This window comes from Sinohyriopsis cumingii, chromosome 1, assembly GCF_028554795.1.
Source record: "Sinohyriopsis cumingii isolate HCF-2022 chromosome 1, ASM2855479v2, whole genome shotgun sequence".
NCBI classification, from domain to species: domain Eukaryota; kingdom Metazoa; phylum Mollusca; class Bivalvia; order Unionida; family Unionidae; genus Sinohyriopsis; species Sinohyriopsis cumingii.
Window position 1 is genome coordinate 119,929,388 of NC_142961.1, and position 25,973 is coordinate 119,955,360.

A 25,973-nucleotide genomic window follows, 5' to 3' on the forward strand; every position below is an offset into this window, starting at 1 on the left:
GTAAGGCGTTCATAATATGTTATGTGATCATTTGAGCCACACTTTAAGTTCGTATCGGTTGAAGAGCACTAATATTATGATACTATTCATTCCATTTGCTTTTGGTACAGTAAACCTGCCCTTTGTATAATTAAGGTAAGTTTTGTCCAAAAGTGATCATTATCACCGAATATTTCATAATGTTACGAGCCAAAAATACGTGTAAGCGGCTTATGATTGTATTGAAAACAACGTGCTAAAAAGATGTTTTAATGCGTTTTGTATATCTCATTTAGCGAGTGTCGGGCGAATAAGTTTAGGGCAACAACTATGAACGAAATGCGGTATTGGGGTGAGGGAAAAATCCAAACTTTGCATTCCTTGTAGAGGTAGAAAATACAGAGCGCTAAAACGATACTATGAACGACGAAGAACCACAACAAAAGAAGTTCATGATTATCTTATTTGAAACTTATTTTTCATGCTTAGAAACCGGTCTTATTAATTACCACAAAAAATATCGAAACGGTATAATCAAAAAGGATGATTTCAGTATAGACATGCAATAAACCGTATATGTTTACTTACTAAACGACCTACTGGAACATCTTGCGAATAATTTTATATGACACTTTCAATAACTAAAGAAATTACCCAGATGTGCGTATCCGGTTCAATGACTTCTCGAGGCTAAAAATAGCACATGTCATTATCAGCGCAGTGGTATTGTCCGATACAAACAGATGTACTGATAAAAGCTGGGTTATGAAAACACTAATAAATCACAGTGATATATACACATATGTGTTCGAATAACATCTTAATTCAGTGAATCACGTTTGAAACATACATATTGTGTTAATGACGCCGTAGGTGTCTATATGAATCTCAAAATATATTTCTTACAACTAGCTAGTTTAACAACTTTGGAAGTTTTTTTCAGCGCGACTTTGGTCGCCATGTGGAAACTGTGTTTGTGTTACAGTCAAGGGACAGATAATTTGTCAGCGTTTCTCAAAATAAATATTATAATTTGGTGGATAGCAGTGCTCGGCTGAGAAGATGTTAACATATCAGTGGGCGGGTAATTGTAAAACACATTATTTAGCCCAGGTGAAACTTGCACAGGTCTCCCCCAACCCAATAGGATGTTCATTTTGCACCCTTGGTTCACTTAGGCTGGTGATTGATTGCAAATTAATAATTATAGAAAATTAACAATAAATGCAACAAGTAGTCGTGAAATAGATTATGAAACCTCATTCAGTTGGGCGTGGTCATTTAGTTTTGCCAATTAATTATGTTTGTTTTTGTTTTGTATCCAGCCAAGCTTGCATACGAGACCAGGAGTGACTAATAGCAATTAAAAAATCAACATATCCCATGGAACGGATTGGCGTGGGGATGAACTTTGGCCCGGGATGGGTGGGGTTTCGCCCCGATAAAAGACCGGCGGACACATCCCACAAACCCCTGCTCCTCGTGTGTATGATTTTAACATTTCTAACGTTTGAGCTTCTTTACGTTTTTCAACTTAAAATTTGATGAAGGTAAATTAAGGCTCCAACCAGTCGGTAATCCAGTCAAACATTCTGTATTAATTCCACTTATTATGTGTATTGTACGATATATTAGTAATTTTGCAATCTCATTTCAGTGATATTTTGCGAAGGGCTTTTACGGCCAAATAATAGCATACTTTCCATAAATGGAGGTATTGAAGGCAACTGGACATATAATACAACCGCTACTATTGCATGCGACCAGGGTTATACTCTGATGGGAAACAAAACGGTTCGTTGTGCCCGTTCCAGTCAGTGGAATGGGCCTATCGGCTACTGCGTAGGTACGTATGGTGTATTGTTTGACAGCGTATTGCATGCATACTATAATAGAGGTGTTGCTGTTGTAAACCACGAAATAGGATCAGGATATATCGTTTGTTTTTACAAATGTTTATACTTCGTTCTAACCATATCTGCTTACTTATTATCTATGCTCGATATCATGGTGATTGTAGTTCAATTATGACAAGATAGCCGAGCGAAAAGCAGAAACTTATAAAAAAATTTTTTAAGTCCATTGCTATCTGACACTTTGCTTAATTTAAGGTCTCACACAACGTGTATTCGTAGTGGGAAATATACTGAACTTACTATATTCGTAAACAGTTGCTATAATTGTGCCTTTCCTTTTTTAAACGGGACTCCTTCGTATCTGTACCACAGTCGAAATGCCCCAAATGTTAATATTCTTTCACAAATCGATATGCATAACAACCCTGTACAATCAATAGGGATTTAACTGCTACAAACAGTCATTCTGATTAGAGTCAAAAGTTTCAACACACGCTTAAAGGCACAATAGTGTAGCTGAGGCTGAAATTTTTATGATCGTATTGTGACATTTATGTAAATTAATTGATTAAATATTATGTAAATGCGAAATTGTGATTAATATGAAGTACTTAGAGCTTCTCATTATGAAATACAAGTGATCAGATATCTTCATAAGTAGAATTAACAAATACATCGTCTCCATCTTCATCCTCGCGCCCGGCAATGATCGGCAGATTCGGGGAAGAATGATTGTAACCTAAATGTGCATATTTATATGCTATATATTGTGTACACCGAAGCCGATGACGTACAAAACAACCACGCTACCAAACCCCGAAACATGTCAACAACGGTGAGTACGATATTCTTTTGTTTCTGATTCCGCTCTTATTTACTTATCATTTTGAGAGGAAGCATTGAAATTTATTTAGTAGTAATTTTCATAGTTATAATTAAATAAATTTGTCTGGTACGAGGCTTTGTAATATTTCAACAAATCTATTGTTACTCAATTTGTTATTGTCTTCCAGAACATTCCATATGCCAGCAAGGTCGGCTCATTTAACACCAAATTAATCAGAAATCATGTGAGCCCAAAATCTCCTAACAGGAAACCCATGACCTGAATTCAGATCCATTGAAATTCGACAACAAGATTAAATTTTCACCATGAAGGTTCTAAGGCATCAAAAACATATTTACTCAAATGACATTGCCTCATCCGAAAATAAAATCTCCAGTGGACACAATTAGCTTTTTAATATATTGTTCACTCAATGACCCATACAATCTGTATTCATAAAATTTATTACATAATATCGGCATGCATAATAGTACTTGAAGCTGTCCATCTTAACGTAAACTGTTGTGATGGAACTCGCAATACTCATATCAAAATAACAACTTTGTGCAATTTGAATCACATATATTGATCCATGTTTATTTTAAAGTAGCATCTTATGAACGAAAATGAACAAAATTTGAATAAGTGCATATTTCTATTATTGGTTTTATTTATAATGTTTTATATTTTATGAATATCATATTAAAGCGTAATAATTCTTTAGTATTTTCAAGTACTCATCCTGGATTGGGCTCTCCTTGCCATAGCAAGTGTGTATTGATGGGATACTCTAGTCGTAGATGATGCGGTTGTTATGATGAGGAACAATAGTCATGCTTCCTATAGGCAGTTCGTACTACGACAGCATGATAGGCTTTGGCTTGGAGAACCTGTAATTCTCTCATGCTGTGCCAAGCAGATACGTGACAAATATCCTGATGCTTTGGGACAGTACCCTGGTTTCTCCCCATCTAGGGTCGCATGAAAATTTTCACTTTTGTGTTTAAGAATTTGTATACAAATAAACACAAGTGACATTTTTTGTTCTGTTGTAACTGCACATAATATTACCTCTTTATTGCATCAAACAATAACGCTTTCATTCAGATGTTATAAAACATTAGTCTATTTCTGCCTAAAACAATGTGAGCAACAAGGTCAGAAACAATCAATATATAAAGCTTTCAGTCATTGCCAATACTAAGTAATACGTTTTGTTGAACTGCTGTTATTTTACAGATATAATGTTAAGAATAATCTGCCGTAGCAGACACAATTTAAACCTGTATGTAGCTAATGTCAAAATCAAAATATCTTAACAAAAACTAAGGTTGATGGCAGTTCCTGAGTCGCCAGTTTTTAGTAATTCTCATGTGATCACGCCCCTTGCCTTCCATTGTCCATCTCATACCCTGCTTGTCCCCAAGTAGAGAGATATTTCAATTCTGTATAACTTACCAAATGTGAGATTGTTTTATTCTTTTTGCAGACAATTTGCCACTTTTACTGTTATAGCATCGATGATACCTGTTTGAAAGAGAATAATATCTCTTTTACGTTTGTCACAAATATCCTTGTGTCGACTCATAATGACTTTTCACACAAAACTTTGTGATGATTAAATATGTAAGAAATACGTATTAACATAATTCAGAAGACACAAATTACCAAATATAACTTGTTTTTAATGCAAGACATATTATATCAGTATCAGCTTGAAAACGTTTACATTTGTCTGTTCAAAATACAAGGAGAGAAATCTCGCCAAAGATTGTTCATAGCTAGTGACAGTCTTTCATAAAAACTAAAAATGGTTTGCGATGTCTTTTGACCATTGTAACCATTGGAAAGAGGAAGATAAAATAAAGTAGAGATTGCGTGGACAGCAACCACGACGACATAAATATTCTTCCAATTGCAACAACTTTGTCAAAGGAATAAATGCCATTCTATACAACTACTGGTTTGCTCAGTTAACCAATACGCGCTGCAATTGCCTACAAATATGGTCATAAAAGGGCCAACGAAAAAATCAGTCTCTTCTTTTCGACAGTTCTGATCTTATGGTGATTATTATCTGTGCAAGTTCATAGTTCATAAAGCAAATGCATGCATCACATAATTAGTATTTCCTATTTGTAGCGGCTAAATATTTTTCCAAGAACAGATTCCCAACACCTTGTTCTAATTGAAGCTGGTCTGGTATATAGCCACGTGGGTCCCAATACCTTCTCCAGTCACATTAAATATTTAATGCAGTATATATATGATGTAATTCAGATGTGCGTCCGAATAATAACCTGAAGTTGCAAAATCATTTAGTGATGTATATATCACGCAATATAATTAAAACTACATTTTAAAGTTACAGTTCAATTACTCACTCCTCTCTATCAATCTCAGACTTTCTACATCAACATCTAAATTATTCAACATCATCAAGACTAATTATATGAATGTGTTCAGATGGAATAATATCTGGCCACTCAAATATAGATCTTAAGTCCATGACCTCAGGCTTCCGAAACTTTCAGCTGTTGACTTGTTCACTTTCAATTAAATTTGTTGAGAACAAGCATGTTTATATCTGATCGTTTGCTAGCCCATGGATTGCTTGCTATTGTAAAAAATATATGCATCACTATTTGCTCTCTCAAGCTGAAGAATTCAAAAGCTAACCGTATTTCTCGTAAATATCCCAAGGCAGCTGACCTAGGGATTTTGATGCGGTATCAAATATCGAACCCTTTTAGTGTTATAAATTTAATTTTTGTGACATCATTGTTACGGGATGTTAATGATATGACACAGGTTTTACACTGTACCCCAAGTAATACAAGTACATACAATAATTTATATATATGATTAACACCCATTCATGCAGAGAACAGACCATATATCAACATGGTTATAACGCTAACGACAGTAAAAAAAAAAAACATTCACAATGACATTCATTTATTTATATTTGTTGCAAAAGATTACTGGATTGTAAGAAGCTATTGAAAATGTATACTTAATTATAATAACAAATTGTCACCTAAATTGCTTCTAGTAGTTCCTATCATCTCTTAACCAGTAACATGTGGTTCACTGTAAACATACAGGAAATGTTCTTGACATATGTACAATTAATATCAGTCTTATTAACAAGGCAAATTGTACCAGCTTGTTTGGGGGGTTCGGTTATGTTTTGTTCGTTTTCATTATTTTCCTATGTGCATTCATAGTGAGCTGAGTTGATAGATGGAAGGATGGTATTAAAAGGGATTGAACGTGGGACATAGGTATAAATGTGAATCTGCATAGACAAAACATATTGGAAAATTACACACAATTTGATAATGAATATTAACCACTGGTCTTCTAAGTACTGATATACCAGTGGCGACACGTGTGGGGGAGGTGGAGGATGGAGAAAAATAGCTGTGACTACCAGTTTAGTCGGCACAGTGCACTGGAAACTATTCCTCTAATACAAACAGTTACAGTAAAAGTGAAGAAACACAATTCAGGGTATTTTGCTTTCTTCTTACAGAGGAAAGTATATATGTGGGAATCAACTTTGCACACTATTTCAAAATCAACTTTATCAGTATGCATTTGATCCATTATTTCTTTTAGTGCAATGACAGTTGCAGCAACAAAAAATAGTAAACTTAAATGTAACAATACATTGTAATTATTACCATCATTGCTCTATATAAAACAATTTAGATACTCAGTGTGTCTTTAACACTGTGTATTGTAAACAAACTTGTGCTGAGTTCACGGGAAACACGTTGAAGCAGTACCAATCGATGCTTTATTATGAATTTACTAGTAGTTGAAATATATACAATGAATATTATCATCCAGTTTCTCCTAAACCGGAGAGATGAAACATTTATAAAATCAGTTTTACAATCAGACCCAGAAAACCCTATTTATAGCTCAACATCAAACATTTATTATTTGTTCTACACATTTACATGCGAATGTTATTAATCTTTTGTGTAAGCAATGTTCTTGTTCCTTTATTTCAAGATGTGTGTGTATGTGTGTATGTGCCACAGAGAGAGCGAGGGAGGGAGGGAGGGAAGGAGGGAGGGAGGGAGAGAACATATGTACATGTATACAAGGTTTCTGTCGTAATTGGAAGAACTGATCTCATGAAGGGAATGTACATGTATACAAACAAAAACCGGAGAGGCTGTTGGATACTACTCTCCTCGATTTGGCAAACATGAAGAGTTTTGGAGTCTTGCAAAGCAAGTAAAATCATTGTTCAATGATAATAATGATAAAACCGATTTAAAACATTGCAACAAGACATATGACAATTGAAGAACACTTTATAATGTAGATATTGACCTTCCTGTCTAACAACAATTTGGGCTTTTCAGTCTCGAATTCCAGTTCTAATTTCTCCATAGACCAAACTCGTCCCCTAGATGATATACCCCTTAAGAGTTTCTGACAACTATTCAACGTTTCTATTCAGAACGCGACTAAAGCTGGCGATCTTTACGTACTGTCGCGCTCGTGCGTACGCCATTTTTCTTTACTGTAGATATTTATATTACATCCACGTGACTCAGTCCTCCCACTCGACGAAGATGAAGGAGCCTTTTATGTGGTTTCAATTAAATGTATTTTCTCTCCTTTATTTAACAATTAACAAACCGAATATTCACAAACGTCATGTTTGTATGTATTATTTCAGCTTATGATTGTTTGCCAGTTTAAGTCAGTTTCATGAACTTATAATGTTTACAATTACATATACTCTGCCCTAGTGTGTCCTTAAACACGAATGGTACATACATTCTTTGTGACCCACATACAATTTCAGCAGATCAGTGGTTTCGTTATGAAACGAATAATATTGAAACAATAGAACGTGATTAGATTCTAGAAAACAGATTCTGGCCTGTTGAAAAAATGAAATTTAAGCTCCTTCGGATAAGTGCAAAATTAAGGAGACAAATGTTAACGACAAAATAATACTCCTTCAAATTTATCTTACGTCAGAATCCTAATCTATATGAGTAAGTTTCAAATTATATTTTATCATTACTTGTGGGCTTATTATTACCCAGCATTTTTACTCAGTCGTGTATACGTGTGTTAGTAGAATTGAATCAATACTTAATGGTCACCCTGTAGACTATACCATCGCTGAAGCGTGTGATGTAAATGCATGATACAATGTCATCACATCACTTGAAATGTTGTTAAATAAAAAGTTAAATAAAAATCGTCGAAGGGTTACACGTGGCCATACATTGAATGAAAATACATTTTTTAAATTAAAAATGAAAAGAAAAGCGTTGACTCTTTGAAGGACTGTGGTCAACACAAAACATTGAAGAATCATATATTTTTTCTCATAGATTATATGCAAGAACCATCAAAACCAAAATATAAAGTCTGCTCCCACTCGACAAACTAGGTAGAATTTTAAAAGAAAACATATGTCCTTTATTTGAAATATTAATATTGAAGCCAAAATTCTCATCTAGGTTTGCTTGGAGTATGTATACGATAACTATGTGTTTTAGTATCTGCTTACATATTACTCATTCTAAACCACGTAAGCATTATATTTTATGAAGGCTTAAACTCATATTAAAGAACTGAATAGGACTACATATACTTCGCCATTTTACTTAACACAATATCACAATATACGGTCAATGTTTCTTGTTTGAAGAGTTGTCGTTTTGTTAAATATATAAATTCATAACTTATTCTATATTGTAACCTTCTGTTTTTTTTTCTGTAGGGAAAATTGTTCATTTTTAGACCTGCGATCACTATCTATATTTGACAATGAAATCACTTCCTTTCTTTTCTTGCTAAGAGGACTAAACGTATGCACATGTATTATTATCCAATATTGGTAAATGTTGAATGAGATTTTACGACTGTTTTCATTGCATGTATAAGTTGCACGCTTGTTAAGTGGAATAGTGTATGCTTTTCATCTTTGTGACACAGGTGGGGCATGGGACACCGGTGGTTGTGGATGGCTGGGATACAGCTATGTGACGTCTTTTACGAGCTGCAGCAAGATGCTGAGTGTGGTCAACCTCGAAGGAGGAACAGGTTTTGTTTTGGTCAGCGCTCGCCAGTGGCTCCCGTCAGAACCAGCGAGTTCTTGCTGGTGGGGTTGAAGCTATGTTCATTTGATGTGCGTCTTGAGATTGTCTTTGTACCTCTTGTGAGGGCGGCCTTGGTTTCGGTTGCACTGGGCTAGCTCGCCAAAGAACAGCTCCTTTGGTATTCTGTTTTGATCCATGCGGATGAGATGGCCAGTCCAAAGAATCTGGGCCTGGATTAGTTTGGCTTCGATGCTTCTTGTGTTGGCTCTATCATTGTCTTCCTGGTTGGTGATTTGGTCTTACCACTTGATCCGCATGAGGGATCGTGAAAGCTACTTATCGACTAGGGCTGTTCTCTTGTGAGATGTTGCTACGTTCTCTTTGTCCATGAATGTACTTATGTTCCATGCTCCAATAAGAAGTTTTTTCTTTGATAGTTTCTACCGCAGATATGGATAATCTTGCCAGCTGAGACAAGCGGGCCAGATTTTGAAGGGCAGGCTATTTTTAGGTCACCTTTTCTAGGCCCCTCCCTATGCAGGGTGCGCAGCGCTGTCCTGAAAAGGTCTGCTCTCTCTCGGCCTGGAGGATGCCGAACTGTTCTGCTGCCCTCGGTACAGAGCAGAGATATCACTTGTCAAAGGACCTTCTACGTGCAGTCTCTGACTACAACTCCCAGTCTTCATCTCCACCTATTGCGTCACCTGTCGCCCAATGCCGTAGGACTTTGGTAGGTGCAGGTAAGGAACAATGATTTTGACGAGGACAATGAATGATATGTGCACAACATAACATGTGCGTGAATGATAATAACGTGAAACAGCCTTTGCACAAAGAGAGACTCACTCTCTCGGCCTTGGTAGTTGGAACTCACTGGTACGAAGATTCGTCACGACTGGGGACAACATGACCTGCATTGGATGGCCCTGACGTCTTCAGTGATTTGTCATGCCCTGTGCTTTCCACAAAGCGTTTGCAGATTCGCCTTCGTGGCCGTTGGATCACTCAGTTGATCTCTTCTGCCCAGTCTATCGATGCTACCTGGTGATGGGGGCGCTCTGGGAGGGGCAGAACCTCTGGTGGTTGGGAGTCACGTCGTGTTCCTTCAGAAATAGCTACTATACCTCTGGTCCCCACCAGGTGCTTAGCTCTTACCTGTGGCTCCAAGCAGCTATAGCATTCTCAGCGGCCACAGCACGAATAACGGCTTCGATTGGTCGTCTGAACCAGGCTGAGGGTAGCCGACGAGCCTCAAACCCTCACTGACTTAGGAGCTTGCCTATTACTGCATGAAAAGCGAGTTTACTTATATTACTCATCATTTATCGGTATCCTTTAAAGTTTTGGATAGGGATATTGTTTCAGATTCTTCTTGACGCTTAGAATACATCTACCTAATTATGTTATATGACAATATTTTGTCGGATTTGCCGAACCTGAACAGTTCCCATTTATCTCAGAACGTAGTATATACTACCCATTAATGTAACTATTTGATAACGTTGTTCTGAAAGAATATTAACTACTTAACATGCAAAAGCAAATATAATCTGTTCCATGATTCATGTCCTCATATATAAAGTTTGTTAATAAAGGTAATACAAATAATTCACAAATTGCGTGTTGGGATGTTTAAACCTGCTTCCAAATATGTTGGTAAGTCCAAATCCATTAAAACAGAAATATGTTGTATGTATTTCGGCCATTATCTTTAAAATGTTTAGTGTACTGTCCCAAGACGGATAGGATATGACTACCAGTTTTAGTGTGGTCAATGCGGGATGCTTACGAGAAAAGATAAATGTGATGTCAGTTTGAAACACGAAATCTTTGACTTAACACTGTCAACTTTAAAATAGACGTTGTTATTCAATAAGGGAAAGAATAATCAAAATCACTAAGACACACCTCGAACAAATATAGAACATTTTTATCTTTTCTTAAGAAGCGTGTGTGATGCTGTGACTAAATATTCAACATAACAAACATATCAGTGATGCATCGACCCATTCCTAGAACATTTATCACTTTGACAATGGGAAAATGTACGCTTCTTGAGTTGTCCTTGTGTTATGTATATTTGATTTAATTTATATGTTAATTAATGTAAACGTTTCTTTCTTAGTTTTAAGATTTTTTTATTCCATTAGATGATATTGTAATGTAATTTTATTTACTGAATTTGACATTTTCCAGAAATTCAGTTCAGTTTTCCGTAAATATTAATAATATAAAATTTGTATATAAAGCTGACATAGTTACTAACCTTAATTCAGAAATCATAGTGAGTTGAAGTAAAATAAACTTTTTCATTCTTTCTTAGAGTAACGATTCATAAAGTGAAATTGAGGCCATTCTTGAGGTACATGACAAATAACATGGATCAATTAGGTATTTCCGGAAGATTGATCCGCATCCGGGCATCTATTTTGCGCAGGAGCTAGATTTAATATTGATGTTTTGAGAACGAATAGTCATTCTTGCCTTAACACTTGAAAAGCCAAAGTGTTTTATGCTGTTACTAGCTTAAGGTGAACTTTTAATTGTTCTTCAAATTATTTAGATTCCAAATGATCATTTTGCTGTTTAAATACTTGTGCTCTAAATCAATTCTTGGATAAGGACAGTTACCGAAATTTAAAGAATTCAAACTCTAGAATATTTTTTGCTGTGATTCAACAAAGAACTGTTGACACATCAGGACGATGCTGACCACAACATACAATATCGCCGTCCATTTTGGATTTCATCGGGATTCGAACTCAGTTTCATTAGGACATTTTATTACTAGGACTTCTATTATTAATTCTTGGATTATTTTTGGATTTGTTTCATAAAACTGTAAGTTATATTTCACAATTTTTACCGTGTTTTACTAGGGAAATAAATTAATTAAAGCATGTTGTTTTCACTTTTTTCTTGTTACTGTTTCAATGAGCCTAAACACCTAACACCTGAGCAAAGCGTATCCTTTCTTCACATATGACAATGGCAACATAATATAGTCTATGAATTATTTTTGGTACTTCAATTTTCATACCTTGCACATGTCGCTAACATATAAACATTCGATAAAGAAAATATATATGACCATCTCTAAAGTATTTTAATGACGCGACTGAGTAGTGGATAGGCCACGAGTTTTCGCCATGCTAACAACTGTTTCTCAGTCTGTGAGCTTTCTTCAATAACAGCTCTCAATGTGTTACGAAATACCTGATATGGCTTGCTTAGACCACCATAAATTCCAGCGTTTGACGTGTTTTGCGCGCCATAGTATCTTGCAAATATACTTTTTCTTTGCATCGCGTGACGCCTTCATTGCATGCGCGGCACATCCGTTATACATGTTAACGCGCGCGACTATATATGTTACGTAGGGATCTTGACTGACACAGCCATTAGAGGGAAGCTCATTATGTGTTTAGCTGTCGGGGAGGGATCGCCATTATGTCTTACTTAGTTTGAGCCAACGAGTTGGGTGAGTTATATTCTTTTTAATCAACTCTTTTAATTAATGTTCAGTTTTGTAAAACACGTTCCATGTTGTATTATACGTTTGCGTTGTTTTATAGTATTTGTAGTTTAATTCATCAAGAGTGTATGGCTTATGTAATTTGATTGCGGGAGATGGGACGATTCGGATTATTAACAGGGATATGAACACTTACGCAATACTACTGTTGGTAGGTTATCTTGCCGCTATAACTAATATTGAAGACGTTATTATGTAGGCATTAGAGTTTTAGTATATCATATTTCTAATTTTTTGGTATGCCATTCATACGTCACAGTCGTTCATAAGGAATATTTCAGGTGTGTTAGTATAAATCCATTTGAAACGCTCAGATATTTTATTCTAGATACACAGAAAACAGACTTATTTGGAAAGTTGTTTCTTTTCATATTCAGCTAACTAGGTGTGGATAACTAGGCGTGGATTACTAGTTGTGGATAACTAGGTATGAGTGTTTAGGTGTGGATAACTGTGCGGACTGACTAGGCGTAGCCAGAGGCCGCAGCAATAGTGATGAAAGATCTCCAGGAAAGTGCCAACGTATATGTGCAAGAAAAGTCTGGATGGTTGAAGTTACCGAGCTGGAAGCGGGTCAAAGGGCATATGAAATGTCAAGTAAACATTGGACATACATATAAGAATTTCATTATAGTGTTTGACTAAGAGTAATGTCTTTATAGTGTTTGACTATAAGAATTTCATTATAGTGTTTAACTATAAGGTCATAGTGTTTGACTAACAGAAATGTCATTATAGTGTTTGACTAAGGATTTCATTATAGCATTTGACGATAAGAAGGTCATAGTGTTTGACTAAGAGAATTTCATTATAGTGTTTGACTATAAGAAGGTCATAGTGTTTGACTAAGAGAATTTCATTATAGTGTTAGACTATAAGATTATATGAGACAACTTTATAATTATTGAACATTTCAAATAATTATCTGTTCTTCATCATGGTTTTCCATTGGATCCATATTATGTACCTTTGTATTTATTTTGATGTCATGTTACTTCATCATTAGTGTGAGAGAATAATACATCTTTTTATTGTCGCTCGGATATGTTTGTTATTTCTTAAATAACATATCAGTCTCAAAGGGTGTTAGCTCGATTACTTTACACCCAGAAGCTCTTCGAAGCTGACATTGAATTCAGAAAAGTCGCCATGCTCCAAACCTAAAAGCAAACGGCCACTTCAAACATAAATATTATACTAAAGGCAACTCACATACATTCACGACGGCTATCAACGTAATGTGTTGAAATATTCTCAGTCAAAATTACCGATTGCATGTTAGTGAATTGTCATGTCAAAACTAAATAATGCCCAAACACAACTTCAATGTCTAACCTTTGTCACGATTATCTTACTAAGTAGAGAACACGTGCCAAAGTTCAGAGTAGTTAATCTGCATGCTGTAACCAGGCCCATTCGCTCTCCAGGTTGTGACGACATGGGACATTTTAAAAATGAATATTACTAACTCAATAGTTACAATTAATACTGGTATCAAAAATATTATGCATATCAACGGTGTAGTGTAAAATATGCTCTTCGTTTTCGGCAGCAGGAATGAAAATCAAAAATGGACAGACACACACAACACGATGTTGTGTGTTTTGTTTTTGCCAGTACAAATCCTTTCGAATTATGCAAGATTGATATTGTAAAACGTGTATAACGAAATGTACATTTAAAAACACTGAAGTAGTACTTCGCATGAAAATTGTCATATGATCAGCGTAAAAAAATTATTTTTAAGTATAAATAAGCATGTTGTATCAGCTGGATCACAAATACCATTGTCTACGACTAAAAATAATTATCAATTACAATTTACAGACATGAAAGGATCCAAATATTTAAAAGCATGTAATAGTACGATGCAATATGTTCTTTAAAGGATTAAAAATCAAATGCTAATAACTTGGAATGGTGTAATATAAAATATTACTTTTTTCGATCACATGCTTTTATTACAGATGTGGACAAATGCAGAGATGAAGAGTGTTTGTAACAACAACGCATATTGCATCAACACGAAAGGAAGTTTTAATTGCAGATGCAAGAAAGGTTTCACTGGAAAAAAACTGTGAACTAGGTACTATATTTCCTTCAAGCAAAACTATTTGAGTTAGACCGACGTGAAATCATGTATATCATATTACTACTGATACTAGGTTACAAATACTTGACATTTTTAGCGTTTCATTTTCTTCCTTGTCGTCACCCCGTTTATATAATTGACCTAGTTACCATTATTTCTCTTTCCATATACGTCTGAAATAGTCATATGTACACACTGCCAAAATACAATGTGTTTCATATTGTAACTAGAGGATGTGTGTAAAAAGAACATAATTTGTGTCCGATTTAAAAAGTAGAAATAACTGTTTTATATAATTATGATTTACGAAAGCCAGAATCATCAATAAATCATTTCTCACCTAACTGTATTCACATACAACGTATCAACGTTGAAATATATATTTAAACGGATACAAATATCAATTCGTTGATAAATAAGATCGACAAATTTATATTTACAGTGAAAGTATTTTGCATAGTATGCTTACTACTGGCAAATAATCAAAGTATAGATGCATTTATTACCATTAAAAACAAAACCAAAAAAGTATGCACATATATACGTTGAGACATGGTACGGATGACTTTTATCATACTTACTTACTTAGTTGAATTATAGTAGTTTACGTCCTTCCGAACCTGCACGACTGTTTAGTGCATATACAGTATGCTTCTTAATCACTCCTGGGTGAAGGAATGAGAGCCACATCCTCCAGGCTTTTATGTGTTCATAGAACACTGTTTAATTTAATCCGTCAGATTGTAGGACTATTAGAGTCCCTAACAATCTGAGTGAAAGGCTTTTTACATGGGGGGAAAGGACCCACGCACACTCATGTTAACAGTTTGGTTCAGCTGCAATTGTACGCACCAGGTGTCAACCCAAGCAGTATGTGTCCGCTGCGATTGTTCAGCAGTGATGACGTCACATTAGGACATCTGGTGTTTTGACGGGTGGAAATGGTCCTACATTCCTTCAATGGTACGATGTCCGAGCTATTCCAGGAGGAAAGGCACTATGAAACCAGCCATGGATTTTGTGCACGCCCTAAAACGCCAGCCCGTACTTTATCCAATTCAGTCCAGTTATGCTAGTAGACAGATAAATGCCAATAACGTGTAGGCCACCTGTGCAATAGTGTCAGATCCATATTACTTATAACATTTTCCTATATTTCTAACGTAAAATTAAAATAATCTAGTACAAAGTGTACATTGTAAATTCCCTAAAATTGTATTAAATTTTATTAAAATAACTATGTCTAAGCGACATTTGAGAGTTTAGTCACTATCCGGTCAAATAAGTTCGAATTTGAGCGGGGGTCGAAAGGGTCAAGTCAGTTTTGTGTGGTTTTATCGAATTGGGTAACAAGGCATAATGGTTCCCTTAAATAAGAGCTAATTAAATTAGCCCTTAGAAGGGCTATTTTTTCCAGCAGGTTTCTTGAAGCTATGTCGACTGGATTCCGCTTCACATAATTTCTCAACGGTCCAGGTTTCATTGTATTGCCGAGTGGGGGAGGGGTGCCTCTAGCTCATGATGTTGTTAAAAGAATCGGCGGTATCCATCAGGGTCGACAAGAGGATATTGTGTGAAGGCATCGTTGTAGGTGCGGTAGAGTACTTCCCCTACAGCGGTGCCAGGGTTTTTTAATTCAAGATATCCAAGCTACACAATTGACAGCCTGAATAAATTACTTTGCTTCAGTAGGGTCTAAAACTACTTCATGCAGACCGAGGGCGTGAAATCTCATATTCGGATCGCTGTCTTCCCCGATTTGAACTTTTTGTCCCTTTGTCGCTTTTTCCCGGGTTTTCTTAGCTTCATCTATCCTTTGTTCTTTTCGGCGGGATTGTTCTAGCCATGCAGTGTTTAGTAGTTCATGTACGTCGCTGAGTACTTTTTTATTATATGCTCATTTGTTTCCCCTTTAACTTTACATTGTCAGAATCATGCAATATTACCCGATACTTAACCCGCGCGACAATACACATATAGCATTGACACGCATAAAGGAACTACTTTCTATTGTAAACAAACAATGGACGCAGACGCCAGCACTTTTGATTTGTAAACAAATCACGTACACTCGCATAAGAGGCGATTTACGTTGTGGTTGTTTAAATTTGTTTCTGAATAAACTGAAACAGATGTTTCGTGGACTGCCACATACCAGCTGCTTTGGCACATTCCGCGTTGATACAATGTTTCGGATTTAGGCTAGCTACAGTATATAACAGACGCAAGAAACTGTCCTTACAAATGACATACAAGTGACGAGTCATATACTGTCTTCCTTAACTAGTGATAAGAATGGCAAAAAAAAAATATACTTAGTTTTACATCCTGAATTTCCTCAAAATGTACTTAGTTCTCCAAATCCGAATTGCATGAGCCATGTCAATGGTTCTCAATCTTGATTACATATTTCAAAGTGTACTGTAATTTCGATGTCAAGTGCAATTACATCCATCTTACCGCACTCAAAATGAAATAAGCAATAAATTCCATAGCGTCTTTTTGATAATTGCAATTGAAAGACTTCATATTTTTCCCACATTATGATTTCAATGACAGAAACAGAAGCACATTTGCAGATGTCAACACGTTTCTCCCTAGCTTGTTCAATCAAGCGCGCGATTAAGTTCAATTTTATCTGGGCGGAGTTATGTGCGCAATAATTATGTTGTTGTTGTGTAATGATGAATATGCGCATGTGTATTTAGTTTTTGAAATGCGGCATACATTCGGTTACTTTGTTTCGTATAGTGTATTTTGTTAATATAATTAAGCATTAGGTAGAATTAAAAAAATTAGCATTTAATAAAAGGTTTACTGCATTTGTAATGGAAAATATGAACTCGTTTTGTTGGATGGATATACTGCACTCCCAAGATCGTGCAGTATTTCCATTCGAAAAACTCGTTCAGATTTCTCCATACAAATGCAGTAACCTATAAGTACTGACCTGCTCGATTTTAGCGGGTGTAGTAGGAGTAGATGTTATGAATTTAGATGGTGTCGATGTCCTTCTCTTGGGTGGGCTGGCTACAACATTCGCAAAAGTTGTTTTTGTTTAGTTTTTTCCAGATCGTGGTCTGGTCCCACCTGGGCATTCGAAGACTTGAGTCCGGCCCCTGCTGTTTGTTTCTTTAGATGAAACAGTTGGTTCAGTCGACTGCTGTGGTTTTCTTTGTTTGTAGTGGATGCCCGGGGCAACTGAATTTGCATTTGCTCCCTGTGTTTCCTTGAATTTACACCTCTTCGACTCTTGGGACTATTATTCCTTTCTTCTGAGTTGTTTTCCCAAATTAAGAGCAAAGTCATTCGTGTCGCTTGTGCTCTTAGGCTCCAACCCAATGCTACCGGGAGGCCAAGGCCCTTGAGTGAATTTAAAGCTTGAGATGGGATTAAATCCGTCGTTAGCTCCATTGCTTCTGTGACCTTCTTCTGATCTATTCGCCGCAGACTTTTTTCGTACTGAATTCCAACTCGAAACTATTTGTCTAGATTTATAGATGTGAACGATTGCATAATTGCCAGTAACATTTGCTTCAGAAATGGGAGATTCACTAACATATTGGTTCATTTTTGTTTCCACTACCATGTTAGATACACATATAAAACATTCTACACAAGTAACGGTGATTAATTCGTAATGCAAAATTACATGTGTGCGTCCAATATATTTCATGTCCTAAATTCTCAGATATACTGAGTAATGTTTATCAGTAAAGTAAACGATGCCCACATTAATAACGGATCTGAACTAACCAGTGAATTCAGGAAATAAAATGGAATTAACCCAGTCATGAAGTTGGAAACTGCCACAACAGAGACTCTAATGTGTATGTACTATCATTGCAGTTTTCATAATCTTTCCTTGGATCATGTTTGTACTCTTCGAGCCAAAATTGCGGTAAACCGTTTTTCTCCATATATAGACAACATAAAGACACACAGCGAGTGATCAAGAAAAGACTTTTCTAAATTATTAGTCAGATAAATGTTCACATTTTCAGTGATTTTATTTTGTTACTATTGACTGTTTAGCCTGAACTGAACCTTCATTAAAAATAGGATGAAAAAGCTACTCCATTTCTATTCCTATAGGACACTCCATATGAATTCTTGGGTTCTTGCTTTATATTACCACCCGACTCTTCTTCGATGACAGCAGTACATACTACGCTCAATGTCCTTTTCATGTATTTTCCTATAAATTATATATATATATATATATATATATATATATATATATATATATATATATATATATATATATATATCTTTTTAACATACTTGCACGAAATATTCTCAATCAACTCTAGATTGCATTTATGCAGACCATTGTGATCTGGACCTATTTGACCGTATAAGGCTCTTTACATTGTATCAATTTCTTGTTTCCCCTAATCAACATTGAGTCGCCTACATCAATTGTGTCCCATTTCGGTTTTCACGGTTGCATTATTGTGCATATTTGCGATCCAAGCTGTCCAGATAGTCGTATCTCCTCAGAAACATACCCACTAATATTAAACATTCATCTATATGTAGATTCCACACGATTATAAAAATGTCACTCCGCCCTAAAAAAATATCGGACGGATCTTAGACACAAACCACGATGAACATATTTTGGCTGTTATAAAGTTACCTTACATTCCCTCATCAAGCTGTGAAATTTTATTCATAGCAATATCAAAAGTATCAGTATCCACTGGATAAACCATTTATAGGTTTCCTTTGACCTAGTTTGGAGCACGCAATTAAATCTCTATGGAGCCATCTTTTGACAGGAAGCTAGCTTGAGGTTCATTTATCGCCTAATTCTTAATTAATTCCCCATTGTATCTTTTTCTGGACGATATAAATATGTCCCTAATATTACTTATCATTTGACAATATGTTTATTAGCTGCGTGAAACACCTGTCTGCGTGGGTTCGAGTCTAGGATTCGGCCAACGTGTTTATGTGAGAAAGCTTGCCAGTAGCTTCTCGTGGGTCGGTGGTTCTTTCCGGGGTTTCCCGGGTTCTTCCTCCACCATTTATACTGGCCGCCACGCATAGCCTATCGAGTGCTGAAAAATGGCGTTAAACCCCACAACAACAACAAAGCTGAGTGAAACGTCAATGTGTTATGCCTCGATGCGTTTATTAAAACTCTCAGCCAGGTCCTTGTCGCAGATTCCTCTGAAGAATATAATACATCTACCTGATTGTTTTCTTTTGTACAATATATATGATTTACTGAACCTGACCAGGCAAAAACAAATCTAACTGGTGGTAGGAGTCATGTACTTATATAGTAATTTTGTTCAAAAATGTAGCAAAATAGTTCGCGAAATGCTAATTGGGATGTTGAAGGTTACTTCCAAATGTTTTTGGTACGTCTCAGTTCATTAAAAAAGAAATGTATTGTATGTATTTCAGCCATCACCAGCAGCGGATAATTGATTCAAAGGGTCGTATTGTACAGTGTCATGACTAATATAGTATGAATACCAGTTTTAGTTTAGACAATGCACATAATGTTTACAAGATGCTTAGGAAATGATAACTGTTATGTCAGTTTGAAATTCAGAATGTTTGACTTAACATAGTCAATTTTAAAATAGACGTTGTTATTCAATACGGCAAGGACTAATCAAGGTCATTAAGAGAAACGTCGAACAAATATGAAATATTCTTATCTTTTATAACGAGCAGATGTAATACTAGCCATGCCTAAATGGTCAACATAATAAAAATATGTTTGGTTCGGAAGTAAAACAACGACCCATTGCTAGAAAACTTGTCATTTTTGCGGTAAGAAAATGTACATATTTGGAGTTTCCTTCACCAAACTGTATCCTTTCTCTGCACGTGACAAATATGGCATCATCCTCTAGTTAGATTATCCAATTTGGAGCACTTTTGTGGTATTTTTTGTTCTTACGCCTGGTACATATCACTACAATCGAGACATTCGATAAGAACATATATGAGCCATTTGTATGACATTCTAATCAAGCAGTTTAATATCGGATAGGTCAACTGTGTTCGCTAAGCTAACGAATGTTTCTACGTGTGATAGCTTTCGTAAATAAAAGATACACACTACTATTAAAAACAGACATCTGATTGAGAAAATTTGCTAAACTTTAAAACTAAAAGCAGACACTTCAAAATATGACAGTTCCTTGCAATATTATATTAAATGAATCTCACTTACAATAGGAAGAATTCAAGACACCATCACCGTAATGTGTTGAAGCATGCTAACTCAAATAAACTGATTGCGTGTTACTTAATTGTCACGCCAATGAATAACGCCCGAACACAATATCAATGTCCAACCTCTGTGTCACGATTATCTTACTTAGCAGAGGACATTAGCTAAAATTGAGACGTTTATCTGCATGCTATGAACAGACCCATTCTCTCTCCAATGGTTGAAGATTACTGACATTTTAAACATGGGTATTTCTTTTTCCATATTGATATCAAAGATACGTTGGATATCAATGGTCAACTTGCAAATCTTGCTCTTGATTTTCGCCAGAAGGAATGAAAATTAAAAAATAGATTGCCAAACACTTCAAGATGCTAATTTACCAATAACATTCCTTTCGAATGATGCAAAGTTCTCTTTAACGCTGAGCGTATGAGAGGTCCCATACGAGTATTTACATTTACAACACTGTTTAAGTATTAATTACTTTTATGGAACCTCTCAGCGTTAAAGAGAACTTACTTTTTTAAGTATAAATAAACACCTTGCATCAGCTATATAAAAATTGCAATGTCTACGAAGGAAAATGGTCGCTAGTTGCTATTTACAATTATGAAGGAATATTAATATTCATAAACTATTCATAGTAAGATACAATCTATTCTTTAAAGGTTAATACTTGAATTGGTATAAACGTGCAAACCTATAAACATAAGAATACAAATTTGATAGGAAAACGTAATCTTTCATTCCAGATGTGGACGAATGCAAAAATGGAGACAGTGTTTGTAACAACAACGGATATTGTATCAACACTCAAGGAAGTTTTATTTGCATATGCAAGGAAGGTTTCACTGGAAGAAACTGTGAAACAGGTATTATATTTCCTTCAAGCAAGAATACTTGAGCTGGACCGAAGGGAAATCATCACATATCATATTACCATTGACAATAGTTTACACATATTTGATGTTTTAGCGTTTCTGTTACTTCCTTGCTGTCCCCCCCCCCCCCCGTTTATATAGTTGTCTTAGTTACTATCCTGCCTCTACTCGATGTCGCTAAACATGATATAAGTCTTAACGAGTCATACGTACACTCTGCCAAAATACAATCTGTGACATTGTAAGACGATGAATAATGTAAGTAGAACAAGATTTGCGTGAGATTCGAAAACAGACTCAGCATTTTTTTACATAAAATGATTATGGTTTATAAACAAGAATAATGAATCAATCACCTAGATATTTAGTTTTAAGTAAAGGATGATATATACATAAACAACATTTAAATTGATAGAAACGCCATTATATTAGTGCAGTAGCCCCCAGAAAGATCTTTTTAATGTTTACTTGTCCATGAGAATTATATTTTCGTGCTAAAAATTCCTGAATCGTTAGATTTATTTTTATGTTTGGTACTGTCCATTTGTCATATTTGGAGTTTTAGTAAGCAATACACTCTATAGAGTTATTGCTTGCAGGTAATGCACCTTTACAACCTATGTCGCTTGCATTGGTTATATATGCCTTATTCATTGCTGCAATTATTACAACTCTATCATTTTAAATTTTGTAACGGGCAAAACGGAAAAACAAGTTTTGTAAAATTCAAAATATAATTGATTTTTCTTTGCAAAAAAAGTGAAAAATAAAATAACTTACGGTATGGTTAAAGGACTCCGAAACAGTCATACAAATTGTATCACAAATCCGAAGGTATCGTGTAATCTAAACGAGTACCAGCAGTATTCCGAATGATGTTTGGTGTATTGTTCTGGTATTGATGTATCACATTGATAAAATGCAAAATATTAAAAAATAAATTCACATTAATTCCATAACAGCTACCAAATTATAACGTCTAATCACTTTGCAATCCCAACGAATAATTTATATAAAGAAATTCAATCCTGTCAGATATTAAACACAACTTAAATGATGGATTCTTCTTCAGATGGTAAGCTAATAATAATTAATATCTGATAATCATTCTTTATATCAAAAACTAAAAAGCAGCTCCAGATTCAGAACGATGTTCCTTTATCATTTCGAAATCACTAATTTATCAACAAAGTCAAGTACTTTTGCAGCTAACCAATCATAAATTAGGTCATCCTGATTTTTCAATAACAGTAATGACTTGAATTCTGATCTGATCAACATTGTTACCTCAGTCGTGAACATTTGCAATATATTTACTAAAAGGACCTCATCTTACAGTACAAACTTGCCGCTATAAAGAAAAACTAGTGTTTAATATGGCATTAACTAAATATCTACTAGATAAACCAATCTGTAATCATGAAAATGAATGCACATTATGCAGATGGACGCAGCTGTACATTATTTGAGTTTCTTCGTGTACATGTTTGCATAGCAGAATCAATCAGGTATTCATATGGTTTATGGTTTCATTGTTGTCGGATATATGTTACAATTGGCTTTTTGTTAATGTAAAATATTGAAATTGTCAACTTAAGCTAGCTATACTCTCTAAATAAGATATACAGTTTACCGTCTTTGTGATCAACTGGATTGGACACATTTATTTCGTTCAATGATTGACCTTCCTCAACAAGGTAACTAGACCTTGTCACAAGGCAGTATTCCATGAAAGTAACGAGAAACTTCTAACACAATCCAGCTCTGATATCGAAGCATTTCTTGATATTAAATCTGGTGTGATTTATTTCCTTGTTATGTATTCCTTTACTAAACATTACATTAATAATATTCAACGTATTTATATGAGAGGTTACATTCTTACTAAACTTTAATCCTTTATTGTATACCAGTTTGTCTTTAAATGTTTTTGAACAATATCTAGTACAATTGCACAACATCTTGTAAAACCTGGATATATAGTAAGCTAAAGGCTACAGACCATTGCAATGCCTGAAGTGGCAGTCTCAACTCCCATTGCACTTCCAGTGCCAACATATATGAAGCTAAAAGATTTAAATGCAGGTTATAAACTTCTAAAATGTTATGTTCATTTACATTATTCTTAAGTTCATTACTTTCATTCGACGAAAATTAATCTTATGTTTGTTTTTTAATGAATGTACCATTTATTAATTTGTCTGATTTTAACACTTGTGCTATTATATAGTCAATCATGAATAAGTTTAACTAAATCGAAATAACCTGCTATAATACCCATTTCTTAAAATGCTTCTTGTGAAATCTACTTTAAACAATGAATACAATATTTATCATTTTGGGTTTAGTGAAATTTTATAAAAAGGCTGAAAATGATAACGGCTACTTGGTTGGAAAAAAGGTTCTAAATTACTATTATGAATACTGAAAATGTAGATAAAGCAGTAAAATGTGCCATTAGGCACACGATTCGGACTAAACAATTCCAATTGTTGAACCAACATATATAAATCTATAAAGCAATATGTTGTACATATTTCACTAAATATATGAACTGACAATCTAATAAAACAAGCTCTTAACATCATAACTCATTATTGGGTAACATCACAGAGATCACAGATGAGGTGCATTTTGCCAATTGCGTATGGAATATACGTACCACAGTCATGCATGTATGTTGAAAGATGAATCAGGACCTTACTGCATACAGTGTAGAATTTTTTTATGTCGAATGCATTAACTTCAATTCAATTCCGGTAAATGTAATATTGGTGTCTACTTATCGTATAGCATGTAGGCTTTCTTAAGGAAAAAAAGTATACGTTCATTTCCTAAATTAATATTTGATGCAAAGTGGCATTTCGTGCAGTGCAAATATATTTGAACCTATACATCTATAAGTGCTAAGTAGTTACCAAAGTTTAAAGCAGAAAGGCTAACAAGATTTCTTTAAATTGTAATGACGGACGAAAACTGAAATTATTATAAGTTGCCTGAAACAAACCCTAGTGAACAGAAAATAAAACATTTCTGAAAAGGTCAAATACAATGATTTCCGTCTAAAGGTACAGCGATGATTAAATTGTATCTTGTCCGATATAGTTCCAACAGTTGGTAGCATACATGTCAGTGTTTTCTCTAATTGTGACACATACACTATATTATGATATATAAATACCATTTGCGAAAACTTGTACTGCTATTATACAGAACAAGCATATACTACATTCTTTCGCTAATGCAACATTCTCGACACAATTCATTCTTGGGGCATTTATCTTGCGTCTATGTTAAAGCTGTGATTGTCAGGATATATATATATATATATAGAGAGAGAGAGAGAGAGAGAGAGAGAGAGAGAGAGAGAGAGTGGACATTTACAGCAATATATAAGATGTTTCGAATACGCTGTGTCGTCACTCATTCAAACGTGACGTAATTAATGAGTCACGAACTAATTAGGGTTGGATTACAACTCGTAAGCAGGAGTTAAAATAACGCTTGTGATTGGATAGCATTTCAGCGTGGTTGAATATCTAGGCTTAATGCCAGATAATCGCGTATGAAATTAAAATGACCTATTCTATTTGTGTTAGCTTACATTCAGTATGAATACATGGCATTCAACCATTTGTGATTGATTATCATAAACGTTCGCACACCAGCTAAACCATGATCATTCACTGTATCCACCTTCTTGATTTTTTTTCTGCTCATGTACTTTGAGATTCAACTTCGTGGAAGTCTTGTGTGGTCTGTCAAGTTGATTTTGAAAAAGGGTAGGTATCGTTACCAAATTTTACTGCTTGCCTGTGACATTTATCCACTTGAACACCCTAATATTTGCGCAGATAGCATTATTATTCTAGTGATAGTCTGTAGGCTCCAGAGCTAGGAAATTGTTGAAAAAGATTGTTGTAGCATAGGGTTGTATGCATCGTACATCTTTGTGAAACAAATATCACAGTTTAGCTGGATAATATTGTACTTATTTTATCTGGCCTTGTTTTGGATGCAGAATATAATGTTGTGCCTGCTAAAATACATTTTTTTATACTACTGACAGAGATATGGCTAAGAACACTATTTGCCGGTGTCGTAGCAACCGTGTCTATTGCTGTTACTGTTATCATTACGTTACTTATAATATGGAAAAGAGGTGGATTCCGGTGCTGTTGCAATGGACTAGGTGAGCGAATTCATGAATTCGTCACCAGACATTCATCTAAATCAAAAGAATTGAGCAGAGGCTAGATCTGACTGTAAAGGGAAATACATTCCGGAGAACAAGAGAAGCATTTATATATATTTGTGTGTGTGTGTGTGTGTGTGTGTGTGTGTGTGTGTGTGTGTACATATCATGAGGCATTCGTACCGTCTTGCGATGAACGTCCTAACATATAATGCCAATTCAGTTATTTTATGGATGCTTTAATACACCACCTTTTTTCCATCATCATGCAACTTAGAAATAGCTGAATTTAATTCATATTCAATCCTACAGTTCTTGCCA

The 25,973-nt window shown here is 35.2% G+C and overlaps 1 long non-coding RNA gene across 1 annotated transcript; it reads left to right on the forward strand.

Moving 5' to 3' along the window:
• Positions 1 to 11,204: 11,204 nt before the first annotated feature.
• Positions 11,205 to 25,540, forward strand: LOC149807742 (uncharacterized). The gene is made up of 5 exons (XR_016423358.1): positions 11,205 to 12,228; positions 12,660 to 12,879; positions 14,250 to 14,368; positions 21,329 to 21,448; positions 25,527 to 25,540. It is a non-coding gene; the product is annotated as an uncharacterized LOC149807742 (long non-coding RNA).
• The last annotated feature ends 433 nt before the right edge of the window (positions 25,541 to 25,973 follow it).